The following is a 13,840-nucleotide window of genomic DNA, read 5'->3' as shown; positions in this document are numbered from 1 at the left end:
CAGTGGCCACAGGACTGGAAAAGGTCAGTTTTCATTCCAATTCCAAAGAAAGGAAATGCCAAAGAATGCTCAAACTACCACACAATTGCACTCATCTCACCGGCTGGTAAAGTAATGCTCAAAATTCTCCAAGCCAGGCTTCAGCAATACATGAACCGTGAACTCCCTGATGTTCAAGCTGGTTTTAGAAAAGGCAGAGGAACCAGAGATCAAATTGCCAACATCCACTGGATCATGGAAAAAGCAAGAGAGTTCCAGAAAAACATCTATTTCTGCTTTATTGACTATGCCAAAGCCTTTGACTGTGTGGATCACAATAAACTGTGGAAAATTCTGAAAGAGATGGGAATACCAGACCACCTGACCTGCCTCTTGAGAAATCTGTATGCAGGTCAGGAAGCAACAGTTAGAACTGGACATGGAACAACAGACTGGTTCCAAATAGGAAAAGGAGTACGTCAAGGCTGTATATTGTCACCTTCTTATTTAACTTCTATGCAGAGTACATCATGAGAAACGCTGGACTGGAAGAAACACAAGCTGGAATCAAGATTGCCAGGAGAAATATCAATAACCTCAGATATGCAGATGACACCACCCTTATGGCAGAAAGTGAAGAGGAACTAAAAAGCCTCTTGATGAAAGGAAAGTAGAGAGTGAAAAAGTTGGCTTAAAACTCAACATTCAGAAAACGAAGATCATGGCATCTCGTCCCATCACTTCATGGGAAATAGATGGGGAAACAGTGGAAACAGTGTCAGACTTTATTTTTTGGGGCTCCAATATCACTGCAGATGGTGACTACAGCCATGAAATTAAAAGACGCTTACTCCTTGGAAGAAAAGTTATGACCAACCTAGATAGTATATTCAAAAGCAGAGACATTACTTTGCCGACTAAGGTCCGTCTAGTCAAGGCTATGGTTTTTCCAGTGGTCATTGTGGATGTGAGAGTTGGACTGTTAAGAAGGCTGTGAGTGCTGAAGAATTGATGCGTTTGAACTGTGGTGTGGAGAAGACTCTTGAGAGTCCCTTGGACTGCAAGGAGATCCAACCAGTCCATTCTGAAGGAGATCAACCCTGTGATTTCTTTGGAAGGAATGATGCTAAAGCTGAAACTCCAGTACTTTGGCCACCTCATGTGAAGAGTTGACTCATTGGAAAAGACTCTGATGCTGGGAGGGATTGGGGGCAGGAGGAGAAGGGGACAACCCAGGATGAGATGGCTGGATGGCATCACGGACTCGATGGACATGAGTCTGAGTGAGCTGCGGGAGTTGGTGATGGACAGGGAGGCCTGGCGTGCTGCAATTCATGGGGTCGCAACGAGTTGGACATGACTGAGCAACTGAACTGAACTGTATCTCTGGGGCTGCGATTGCCCCCTTCCAGCTCTGGCTGCCTGTCACCGGAGGGGAATGTCTGCAGCTGGCTAGTTCTGTTCAGTCCTTAGTTCTGTTCAGTCCTTTGTTCTGTCCGCGGGTCTCGCGGTGTCTTAGGGCTTTTTGCGTGGTAGCTATCCCACAGTCTGGTTTGCTAGCCCCCGTTAGTTTGCTCAGACTGCCCTCAGGGCATTCAGGCCAGATCCTTACTCTAAGCAATGCAGCCCCTGCCTCCCTGCCCAGCCCCCGCTTGCTAGTGGTGGGTGCAGGTGTCCGTGCTGCTTCTCTGCTGGGGTAGTTACTGTTGGGCTTGTAATCTGTGGGGTTTAATTATTTATTTGTTTTTCCTACCTGTTATGTTGCCCACTGTGCTTCCAAGGCTCGCCACAGACTCGGCAGTGAGAGTGTTTCCTGGTGTTTGGAAACTTCTCTCTTTTTAAGACTCCCTTCCCAGGACAGAGCTCTGTCCCTACCTCTTTTGTCTCTTTTTTTTTTTGTGTTTCATATTCTTTCCTACCTCCTTTCGAAGACAATGGGCTGCTTTTCTGGGTGCTTGATGTCCTCTGCCGGCATTCAGAAGTTGTTTTGTGGAATTTACTCAGCGTTTAAATGTTCTTTTGATGAATTTGTGGGGGAGAAAGTGGTCTCCCCATCCAATTCCTCTGCCATCTTAGGACTGCCCCCCTGAAAAATTCTTAAAGAGATGGGAATACCAGACTACCTGACCTGACTCTTGAGAAATCTGTATGCAGGTCAGGAAGCAACAGTTAGAACTGGACATGGAACAACAGACTGGTTCCAAATAGGGAAAGGAGTATGCCAAGGCTGTATATTGTCACCCTTCTTATTTAACTTCTATGCAGAATACATCATGAGAAACACTGGGCTGGATGAAGCACAAGCTGGAATCAAGACTGCCAGAAGAAATATCAATAACCTCAGATATGCAGATGACACCAACCTTATGGCAGAAAGTGAACAAGAACTAAAGAGCCTCTGGATCAAAGTGAAAGAGCAGAGTGAAAAAGTTGGCTTAAAACTCAACATTCAGAAAACTAAGGTCATGGCATCTGGCCCCATCACTTCATGGTGAACAGATGGGGAAAGAATGGAAACAGTGACAGACTTTATTTTCTTGGGCTCCAAAATCACTGCAGACGGTGACTGCAGCCATGAAATTAAAAGATGCTTGCTCCTTGGAAGAAAAGTTATGACCAACCTAGACAGCATATTAAAAAGCAGAAACATTACTCTGCCAGCAAAGGTCCATCTAGCCTGAGTGAGTGAGTGAAGTTGCTCAGTCGTGTCCAACTCTTTGCAACCCCATGGACTGTAGCCTGACCAGGTTCCTCTGTCCATGAGATTTTCCAGGCAAGAATACTGGAGTGGGTTGCCATTTCCTTCTCCCCATCTAGCCAAGGCTATGGTTTTTCCAGCAGTCATAGCGCCGAAGAGTTGATGCTTTTGAAGTGTGGTGTTGGAGAAGATTCTTGACAGTCCCTTGGACTCCAAGGATATCCAACCAATCCATCCTAATGGATTCAGGAAATCAGTCCTGAATATTCACTGAAGGACTGATGCTGAAGCTGAAACTCCAATACTTTGGCCACCTGATGTGAAGAACTGACTCGTTTGAAAAGACCTTGATGCTGGGAAAGATTGAGGGTGGGAGGAGAAAGGGATGACAGAGGATGAGATGGTTGGCATCACTGACTCAATGGACATGGGTTTGAGTAGGCTCCAGGAGTTGTAGATGGACAGGGAGGCCTGGCATGCTGCAGTCTATGGGGTCTCAGAGTCGGACACAACTGAGCAACTGAACTGAACTGAACTGAACTGAAACACTAGTACTCTCCAGAGTTCTAACTGTAATTTTTTCTTTCCCTTTCATATTTGCTGAATAATGTCCTCTAATCTCATGCATCATAGGCTATGATTTTTTTTTCCTTTGGGAACATTGAAAAGCATGTGGGATCTAGTTCCCTAAATCAGGGATCGAATCCACAACCCCTGCATTGGAAGTGTGGAGTCGTAACCACTGGACTGCCAGGGAAGTCCCATTGACTGATGATTCTTAAACACCTATTTCTAAGCCCCTATATCTTCCAGGCTCTCAGCTTATAGTGTCAGTGATTGCCTACTGGATTTCTTCACCTGGATGACCTAAAACTGTGCCATCTTCTACAAGTTAATCATGTCCAAGGATTGACACAACAGACTGGTACCAAATAGGAAAAGGAGTACATCAAGGCTGTATATTGTCACCCTGCTTATTTAACTTCTATGCAGAGTACATCATGAGAAACGCTGGACTGGAAGAAACACAAGCTGGAATCAAGGTTGCCGGGAGAAATATCAATAACCTCAGATATGCAGATGATACCACCCTTATGGCAGAAAGTGAAGAGGAACTCAAAAGCCTCTTGATGAAAGTGAAAGAGGAGAGTGAAAAAGTTGGCTTAAAGCTCAACATTCAGAAAAGGAAGATCATGGCATCTGGTCCCATCACTTCATGGCAAATGGATGGGGAAACAGTGGAAACAGTGTCAGACTTTATTTTGGGGGGCTCCAAAATCACTGCAGATGGTAATTGCAGCCATGAAATTAAAAGATGCTTACTCCTTGGAAGGAAAGCTATGACCAACCTATATAGCATATTAAAAAGCAGAGACATCACTTTGCCAACCAAGGTCCATCTAGTCAAGGCTATGGTTTTTACAGTAGTCATTTATGGATGTGAGAGTTGGACTGTGAAGAAAGGTGAGCACCAAAGAGCTGATGCTTTTGAACTGTGGTGTTGGAGAAGACTCTTGAGAGTCCCTTGGACTGCAAGGAGATCCAACCAGTCCATCCTAACGGAGACCAGTCATGGGTGTTCATTGGAAGGACTGATGCTAAAGCTGAAACTCCAATACTTTGGCCACCTCATGTGAAGAGTTGACTCATTGGAAAAGACTCTGATGCTGGGAGGGATTGGGGGCAGGAGAAGAAGGGGACGACAGAGAATGAGATGGCTGGATGGCATCACTGACTCGATGGACATGAGTTTGAGTAAATTCTGGGAGTTGGTGATGGACAGGGAGGCCTGGCGTGCTGCGATTCATGGGGTCGCAAAGAGTTGGACACGACTGAGCGACTGAACTAATGGATCACCGTCAGCCCAAGTAGAACTACTACTTCTCTAGCATCTTCTGCTTCAGTTAGTGGCACTAATATCTATCTAAGTACCACTCCAGAATCCCTGGATTCATTCTTTAACTCTGTTCTCTCCTTCACCTAAGAACTCAACATGTCATGAAGTCCTGTTACCTCTAAATCCAAGATTTCTCTTCCTGACACACTTCTCTATCACCCAGGACTTGCTTTTAACCCAAGATTTACTCTATGCCAGCGCATCCCTCTCTGTTGCTATCAATAATCACATTTAACACACATATCTGTGATCTCGCGCCTCTCTTTTAAATCTATGAAGTCTCTGAAGGCTATCTATGTGTAGAGTAAAAGTGTTACCCACTGACTAGGGTACATAGGCTCACCCACACACTAGTGCTAGCTTATTTCCCCTTTGTAACCCATCTACTTGAACTTGCCCTGGGTACCCTATCTCTACTTTTGCCCTTACTATTCTCCTGTACTTTCACGACTTCACCCTCTATTCACATCTAACAAACTCTTCTCCACTCTTCTAAGCTGTCACCTCCCTGTGACTGTTCCTTATGCTCCTTGTCAATATCCCAGTAAACGAAGTCATTTTCTTTGCTCCCTCAGTACTTTGTACATGCCTCAATTATAGCAGCTTTTGCACTGTTTTAGAACTATTTGCCTTACTGTTTCTCTCTTCCTCTCTCAGGGATCTTTCTTTATTCACACTCTAATCCCCAAAGTGCCTGGCATATAGCAAGCACTCAATAATGTATATGTTTTAAGGCTTTTTCTCTTTTACTTTTGGTTTCTGACTTCTTTCCAGTAAACTGATTAAAGGTATAGACAAAGCCCAACTCATATTTTCCCAGCTGAGCTAGTGCTCACGGATACAGCAGGCCTGAGAAATAGTAATAAGAGTGAAAGATCAAGGACTGGGAGAACAAAGAACACATTGAATCTTTTCAGTAGGGGTGACTGGGACTGTACCACCCCCAAGTGCTTGCTCAGAAAATAACAGTAATGCTTTATTGCCAAGTCCTGTCTTACACTTTTCAATGTGTAGGCCAGCTGGTGTCAACAACAACATGGTGAATGAGCCAATGGTGTGTGTGGACTCTGCTGGTGGGCATTTTTGTGGTGACAAAGGGCAAAGTATTATCTCTGGTAATAGGTGGGAAGCACAGCTGGAATTGGGCTACTGATGCTCTAATTCAGGGTTGACCGGGCTTTTTTTTGCAAAGGGTCAGAAAGTATTATAGTTTTTGTGGGTCCTTTGCAAAAGCAGCTATAGAAGATACAGAGCAAATGACTGTGGTTGTGTTCCAGAAGGGGTTTTGTGTTCCAGAAAAAGCTTTACTCATGGGCACTGTAACGTGAGTCTCATATACTTTTCACCTGTTGTAAAATATTCTTCTTCTTGATTTTTTCCCAATCATTAAAAAACAAAAAACTATACAGTAGTTAAGAATTCACCATACAATGCAGGAGACGAGGGTTCAATCCCTGATTGGGGAACTAAGATCCTACATGCCATGGGGCAACTAAGTTGGCTAAGTATTGAAACCCATGAGCTCTAGAGACTGTGCTCTGCAACAAGAGGAGCCATTGGAAACAAGAAGCATGGAAACCAGAAGCCCTTGTGTTGCAACTGGAGATGCCCTTGAGTTGCAAGGAAGACTCAGCACAGTCAAAATTTAAAAACGAAAAACAAAGGACAAACATTCTTAGCTCTCAGGCCAAACAAAAGTAGGTAGGTGTCAGGTAGGATGTGGTCCACAGGCCACAGTTTGCTACCCTTTTTCTGGTGCCAAGTCTATTACTAACTACCCAGAATAGCTTTACTGGGGGCAAAGCCATATGGAGAGTGCTGACCAGATGACAGGACCATAGCAGTCTCACTGAGTGCTGGGTTCTGTGCTTCAGTGCAACACGTATGGGCTAATTTATTTCTTACAACAATCCTGTGAGGGAGGAACTAGGATCATCCCTGCTTTACAGATGCTCAAACTGGTCACCCAGTTCGCCATGGTCAGAATTAGGCTTTTCAAGGTCTGTCTGGTTCTGTGGTACATGTCCTGACCACTGTGTCAGACTGTCTCCTGTGGTGAACTCTCAGTGTCATGGAAATCATAAGTGATGGCTTATGTTTTTCAAGAACACAAGATTTTTAAAAAATATATATATATACAAAAAAGAAGTCAGGCTTCCAAAAGATAAAACTGAGGGCAATGAGGTCTGACAGACAGATGTGAACATATCTGGCTGTGGGAAGATTGGCTCCAAATCCCCCAAGACTTAATGATTTTTCTGAACTTGTTATCCAGTTCCTCCCCCAGAAGTCTGGAGGAATGCAGAAGTCATCTCACTCTCCAGAGGGACCCTCCCATCATTGCCTCCCATGCTGCTGCTGCTGCTGCTAAGTCGCTTCAGTCGTGTCCGACTCTGTGAGACCCCATAGACGGCAGCCCACCAGGCTCCCCTTCCCTGGGACTCTCCAGGCAAGAACAATGGAGTGAGTTGCCACTTCCTTCTCCAATGCATGAAACTGAAAAGTGAAAGTGAAGTCTCTCAGTAGTGTCTGACCCTCAGCGACCCCATGGACTGCAGCCTTCCAGGCTCCTCCGTCCGTGGGATTTTCCAAGCAAGAGTACTGGAGTGGGGTGCCATTGCCTTCTCCGATGAGCCCCAACTAACCTCCCCGAAACACACACACAGACACACACATATGCATGCGCGCATCTTAGATGTGCATGTTAAACCACTGTCAAGCAATCTATTTGGTGCTGGGATGTAAAGAACAGATGTCAACCTACGGCCACTGCTTCCAGTGGTCCTTGCCAGGTGAGTGCAAAGGTGGGCATCGCCCAGCAGTGCCTGCTCTTTCCTGCCCTCTGCTTCCATAGTTTCTTGGACACCCACCCACTGGGAAGCCAACATGGAGGGCCGCTCAAGGCTGGGCCACAGTAACCGCACGATGGGGCGGGGGTGGCGTGGAGCTGGGCTCCCTCAGCCACCCTCGCCACACTTCTGTAAAGTCCACTCGCAGCTTTTCTCCTTTGCACCCGGCCCCACCCGTCACTTCCTCCCTGACCTCACAAGCTACTTCCCTCTGCAAGCACTGGGTGTGACTGTCACCCACACAGCAGGAATTGCAGGCCCTGGAGAGACAAGCTTATATGGTCAGGTGGGGAAGGAATTAAGTTGGGGGTGGGAGATAGAGCTTGGGTAAGGGAGATAAGAGAAGCACAAAAGGGGATTTAAGAGAGGTGACAGTGAGTGGAGGGTGTTGGAGCCAGAGGAGAAGGTGGGGTGTCCTGGAGCTCACATGAACCTTCCTCCTGCCTCTGGTTTTTTTCAGGCCTTCTCTTCCCACCCACCCATAGAAATCCTCAGAAACCTGCCTGCTTCTGAATAGGGTGGTTTCAATTCTTTGTTAGAAATCCCCTTCTTGGTCTCATTCCCCTCCTATATCTGATCTCCTCCCTTTTCCATTTTGCTAACGAATCTTTTTGGAGCAAGCTGGGGCGGGGGTGGGGGGGGTGGTAGTGGGAAGCCGGGTGTGCTAGGGGTTAGAGCACAGCAATGGAGCACTGGGTGGCCTCTTGGCCTACCTCTGAACTCGGTTCCCACAGACCTGTGTGCTGAACTACCCCCTTCGTGTGGTTTCACTCACCCTCTGCCCTCAGATAAGGATGAGGGTCTTTGCTGGATGCTGTGCTGGACAACAGGAAGGTGGGCTGAGCCGTGAGGTAGGAAGATCTATAGACTTTGGACTCAGATCACTCAGCTTTCAGTGAGACTTCGTGATGAAGCTGTGTCAAGGCAAGGTGATCTACATTTGAAAAACAAATTTTAAAATGTATTCATCCCACCCACCATTACAGAGTCATATCTGTTCATGGTAAAACAAAAAACTCAGACAGCACAGAACCCTACAGAAAAAAAGGAAGCAAACGCACCCATAATTCACAACCCTGGGAAAACTTCCAGCATTTGATCTTTTTCTGTTTACTCCTTGCTCAGTGTGTATCTCTGTCTCTATCTCTACCTATAATAAATAATATCGACCACTTGAAAGCCTGATTTTTTTTTCTATTGGCATTCTTTTTTGAGTATTTCCCCATTTAAAATTCTTCTCAAGCAATGACTGACATGTAATGAATACATATTTGCCTTCCGATACTTGACAATGTTCATATCTAGGAAATCATTCTGAATTATTATTGAGGACATTACCATTCCCACTCAATACTACACACACACACACACACACACACACACACACACACACACACACACACACACACATCTGTCTGAGAGTTTATCAGGAAGTCAGGAGGACCAAATATTCCTCACTATAGGGGGCAGGCTCTCGGAATGGGATCTGTGGACCTGGAGTGGGGTGGAAGCTAGGGGTGGGGAAGTGGGGATTGGAAGGGGTGGAAGGTAAGCATGAAATGCAGGGGGATTGTTTACAGCTGTGCATTCCTTGAAAGCTCCACCCCTTGACCAGAGAACATCTGGGCTGGAGTGTGCTGGGACCAGGCAGGGCTCAGCACTATGTGGGTGTATGTTGTGAGGCTCAGGCAAGAAAAGTGATTCAGCATGAACTCTGCCAAAATAAAACCAGATCAGACAAGGGAGTTTTATCTGTCTTCCTGGGAGTGTTGACATTCTCCACATTGTGGTTTATTTTCCTGCTTCTGTGGCCTGCCTTTAATCTGGAGATGGTGGCCAGCACAGCCCAAAGTCTCTCAGCACAGCCTGAGAGACATAGTTCTCGGTAATTTTTTGGATTTGGGGGGGGAGTGAGCATAGCGTAGGAGAATGGGGGTATAAGTGGGAATTATGGCCAATGGTAGCTGTGAACCTATCTGTAAGAAACCTGACACAATCAGCCGGCAAGAGTTCCCGAGGAAGGGTCCTGAGGGCCAAGTTTCTTAGAGTGGAGGGTCAGCAGCTGCCCTAGGGTCAGTGTGGAGGGTCAGCAGGATTTGACGCTACTAGCAGTTGAAAAGAAGTGAGAGGAAATACGAGAGTAAAGGTGAAGGAATAGCAACAGGGCTTGATCACCAAGAAGCCAACTATCATGCCTGGGCATCCGAAAAACAAGGGAACCCAATATTTAATGTGTCATAAGGAATATTCACGTGTTGCCTGGAGGGAAGGTGGACAAGGGGAGGGTGATTAAGGCCTTAATACTCTCCAGTTATTAGGGCCTCAACAGGTCCTAATGGACAGAGAGGAGATGGGAAAGGAGGAAAAAGAGAAAGTCGGAGGATAAAAGAAGAGAAAGTAAGAATGGTTTCCATCTGTGAATATGCATAAAGTGTCAGCCACAGTGCAGACTTTTTGCTAGAAACTAGGAGCATGCAATGAAAAGTTTCAAGCTGTGAAACTTTTGAACAGTACCCCACAGAAGATGTGTTCCTAAACCTCTGCCGAGTGATTGCTTCCAAAGACCTTCTTGTTTGGTTTACCCAGGTGGTCCGAGGCTGGGTCATATGGAGTCAGAGGTTGTGTACACATTTCCGGGCTGCAGATACCATGCTGGTCATATTCACTGGGTTGGCTCCCTAATCAGTACCCCTTTATGGCACCTGCACTTCAGGAGGAAACCCAATTTCTATCTTTAGGTGCAGTATGTTCTAGAACCTTGGGGAAGAGCTGCGACTCTATAAGAAAGAGCAAACAAATGTCATAGGTCTTCATTTAAACGGGGTCTGATATGTTCACCATTCATTCTTTCATTTGTTCATTTTTTCAAACCTAAGGGTTACACCTTATTCCTAAAGGTGAGGTTAAAAAGAATACATAGAGCCATTTATTTTCCATAGCACTTTAAAACACTGAGAAGACTGCCATGACAGCCTCTCCCTGTGGCATTAACTATCTTGAAAACAAGGTGGACCTTAGAGCAGATTTAGACGGGAGGGAGAACCATCCCTGAATTGCTGAACACTGGAGACTGTATAGCCTCAAAGTGAAGGCCCTCAAGGTTGACAGTTGGGGACAGGCTGGGAAATCTGCTTGGAACGTCTTTTTTTTTTTTTTTAATACTATTTTAATTTTTTTATTTGGCCACACCAGGTCTTGGTTGTGGCACACAAGATCTTTAGTTGCAGCATGTGGGATCGAGTTCCCTGACCAGGGATCGAACCCTGGCTCCCTGCACTGGGAGCTTGGAGTCTTAGCCACTAGACCACAAGGGAAGTCCCTGCTTGGAGCTTCTTATTCTTGGCTCTGATTGGTATCCAGTGGCTCATTATCCAGGTAGAATCATTGAAGTTACAGGTGATGTCACTGAATCCATACTCAGAACCAACAACCGCCTTTACTGTCAAAGACTCTTAGGAGACCCGGCTGCTTTCATGCAAGGCCCGAGTCACAGAGATGAAGAGGACTCATTCTGTGCCCTCGGGTTAGAGCCTAGAAGAAGACGCAGGAAGGTAAACAACTGATTGGAATTTAAAGCAGAATAAAGTAAGTTACAAACTGTGGAAGAGGCAGTGGGTTGTGGGGGTTCAGATGTAAAGGCATTTAATTTTATTGTCATGCACGATTACAGAAAACTTTACAGAGATAATATTCATTTCAGGTGGATCTTCAGGATAAGCAAGATTGGACAAGTAGAAAAGATAGGAGGACGTTTTCTAGGTCAAGGGAATTACAAGGAAATATGCAAGCCTGCAATGGGTTCCAGGAAAAGCAACTCTGGGGAGGTAGCTTGAAGGGAGGGGGAAATGCGTGGAGCCATGAAGTGAAAAGCCATGGGCAGAGCACCCAAGACCCACCCAAGAATGCCAGCAACCTTCCCTTGGATGTTTGGGGGGACACAGGGCAGGACCACTGGAAGAGTGTGGTATTCTAAGTCAGGCACACCACGGTTTGCTCTCAGCTCTAACTATTTTAATCCTGACCAACACTAAACAAATTATCTCAAAACTCTGATCATTTTCCTAATGTATAAATTGAAGATGACACTCTTTCCTCTCAGACTGATGGGAAGTTTAAATATGTTCAGAAAGTGCCAAATAGGTGCAGATGATAGGCCCTCATTAAATGTATCCCCTTTGTTTACTTCCTCAGGTGGAATAAATTAGGAAGTATAAGCTGTGCATCAAAAAGCAATAATGTCATTCATTTTACAAATTATCGACCACCTACTATGTGTTAGGTCCTGTGCTGGGTGATGCAGGGCATCCGAGATGCAAGTTCTCAAAGGGAGAATAATACGTCTAGGGGAGACGATACACAAAGAGTCAAAAGTTAGGGACTTTCTTGGCTGTCCAGTGGTTAAGAATCCGGCTACCAACACAGGGGACACAGATTCAATCCCTGGTCCAGGAAGATTCTACATGTGGTGGGGCAACTAAGCCTTGGGCCATAACTACTGAAGCCCCATGCTCTAGAGCCCATGCTCTGAAACAAGAGAAGCCATCCCAATGAGAAGCCCGTGCATTGCACCTAGAGAGTAGACCCCACTCACTGCACCCAGAGAAAGCCCATGTACAGTAACAAAGACACAGAGCAGCAACGCCCCCCAAAAGTCAAAGGTTAGGTAATGGTCTGAGTTAACTAACTCAGAGTCATCCTAAGCTGTCCAGACAGCTGGTCAAGCATCCAGATAGTGAACACTGAGAGTGAAATACAGGTGGACAAAGGGCAGGGTGAGGTCACTGAGGGCTGGGGGACTGGAGTGATGTCAAGGAAGAGAAGAAATGTGAGCCAGACCTCAAACACGGTTAGTATTTGGAAAAACAGAGGGAAGAAAGACCTGTGCTAAGGGGTGAAAAACCACCCGTGGTGCAGTCAGGCTGGACGGTAAAAGAGGGGTTCTGGGAGGTAAGGCTGACTGGCAGGTGAAGGCCAGATTGTAAAGCTCTGGAGGTCAGGCTAGGGACTTCAGTATCCATTACAGACAATATATTTTCATTGTGTGCTTGAGGCCACACTATCTGATCTGCCCGCCAGATGCATTCTGATGTGTCCCCAGCCACACTTTGAATTTTTTATGCCACTTATACTCTAGTATTTATATATTGTTTTTATCTTATTTTTTCTGTTGGATACATGTGTCATACTGTGCCCTAAGCAAGACTGTCTGTTTCACAGGACAGGTCACATAAGGATGTCCTAACTTGGTATGACTCAGTACAGCTTAAGCTGAGTCTAAGGGGATACCCATGGAGAAGCTGAGGTCATACTGTGGTGACGATCTGGAGGAAATGCCAGTCGCTGCACGGGCACCATAATCAGCACATTTGTTGTCTCTTTAATGTTGATCTTAATGTTCTTGCTCCTGCCTTGATGGTTTGGTCCTCCAGTTTGAGCGGTGTTTCCATGGACCGTATTTAATGTACTCCCCATTCATTAATACAGAATCCTCAAATATAAGGGGACACTTTCCTGATAAAGGGTCTCAGGCCTTCCAGGTTCTTTTGCGTTTTTGCCTGGTTGAGCTTCCTGACTTTCCTAGTAAAAACCAACCAATCATTTAACAAGAAAACTGCCAAGTGTCCCTAACTCTCTTACCCTCTAGAAACCCTTGTCCTTTGAGATTCCCAGCTGCCCCAGTCTCAGCTTATTCCCGAGGAGGAGATCAACCAGGAACCTTGGGAATTGGATGCCCCAGGGCGGAAAGCAGAACTACAGAGCAAACACTAACTGCCCTGCTGTTTGCTTTGGTTTAAAGAGTTACTGGGGATTGTATACTAACCTTTTGTTTTGCAGGAGCTTTACTTTCCTGGTAAATAGCTGTTTTTTTAATAGCAATTTCTTCATGTGACCAGTTGAACAAAGTCTTAAAATAGAACTGACTCAATTATCTGTGGATCAGCCAAGATGGCAACAGTGACACCAGGGTCACTGGTCCCATTCTCCTGCCAGAACAATGGCCAATCAGGAGTGCATGGGTTCCTCATCTACGCAGGGCACAGCTGTTCCTTCATCTCACTGCCTCTTGAAGCCGTAGTCTTCCGTAGCCCTGATCATCACCAAGTGGTAGAGTCCTCAGATGAGTGTTTGCCGCCCCAGACACTACTAGAGACCCTTACCATGATGCATGCTCATGAATTTCTCTGGAGTAGATTACTTTGGTTCTACAGACACTTCTTAAACTTGGTTTTCCATGAAACAAGGGCAGCTAAACGGGGGTGTGTGTGGATATGGGACCAGAAAGAGGCCATTCTAGTTGTTCCTGTAAGGAGCAAGGACAAAATCTCCCCTTCCCAACTGGAGCTCATTTATGCCATTGGGAGGTCGGTGTGGGGTGTTGGGGGGAAGGGGTGGGGGCGGGTCTGCAGCTGGTTGGTT

General features: G+C 45.9%; 2 long non-coding RNA genes across 9 annotated transcripts in view; both read left to right on the top strand.

Moving 5' to 3' along the window:
• The window catches only part of LOC106503003, a 66,702-nt gene extending 59,710 nt beyond the window's left edge, over positions 1-6,992 (top strand). For all 8 annotated transcript variants that reach the window (XR_001919328.1, XR_001296672.2, XR_001919322.1 and 5 more), the window contains one exon: positions 6,850-6,992. This is a non-coding gene — a long non-coding RNA (uncharacterized LOC106503003). The remainder of the gene's footprint in view (positions 1-6,849) is intronic.
• LOC108637789 lies at positions 7,187-8,602 on the top strand. Its single transcript, XR_001919319.1, has 2 exons — positions 7,187-7,366; positions 8,158-8,602. It is a non-coding gene; the product is annotated as an uncharacterized LOC108637789 (long non-coding RNA).

This window comes from Capra hircus, chromosome 16 (assembly GCF_001704415.2).
Source record: "Capra hircus breed San Clemente chromosome 16, ASM170441v1, whole genome shotgun sequence".
Taxonomy (NCBI): Eukaryota; Metazoa; Chordata; class Mammalia; order Artiodactyla; family Bovidae; genus Capra; species Capra hircus.
This window is presented reverse-complemented; position numbering and strand designations above follow the sequence as displayed.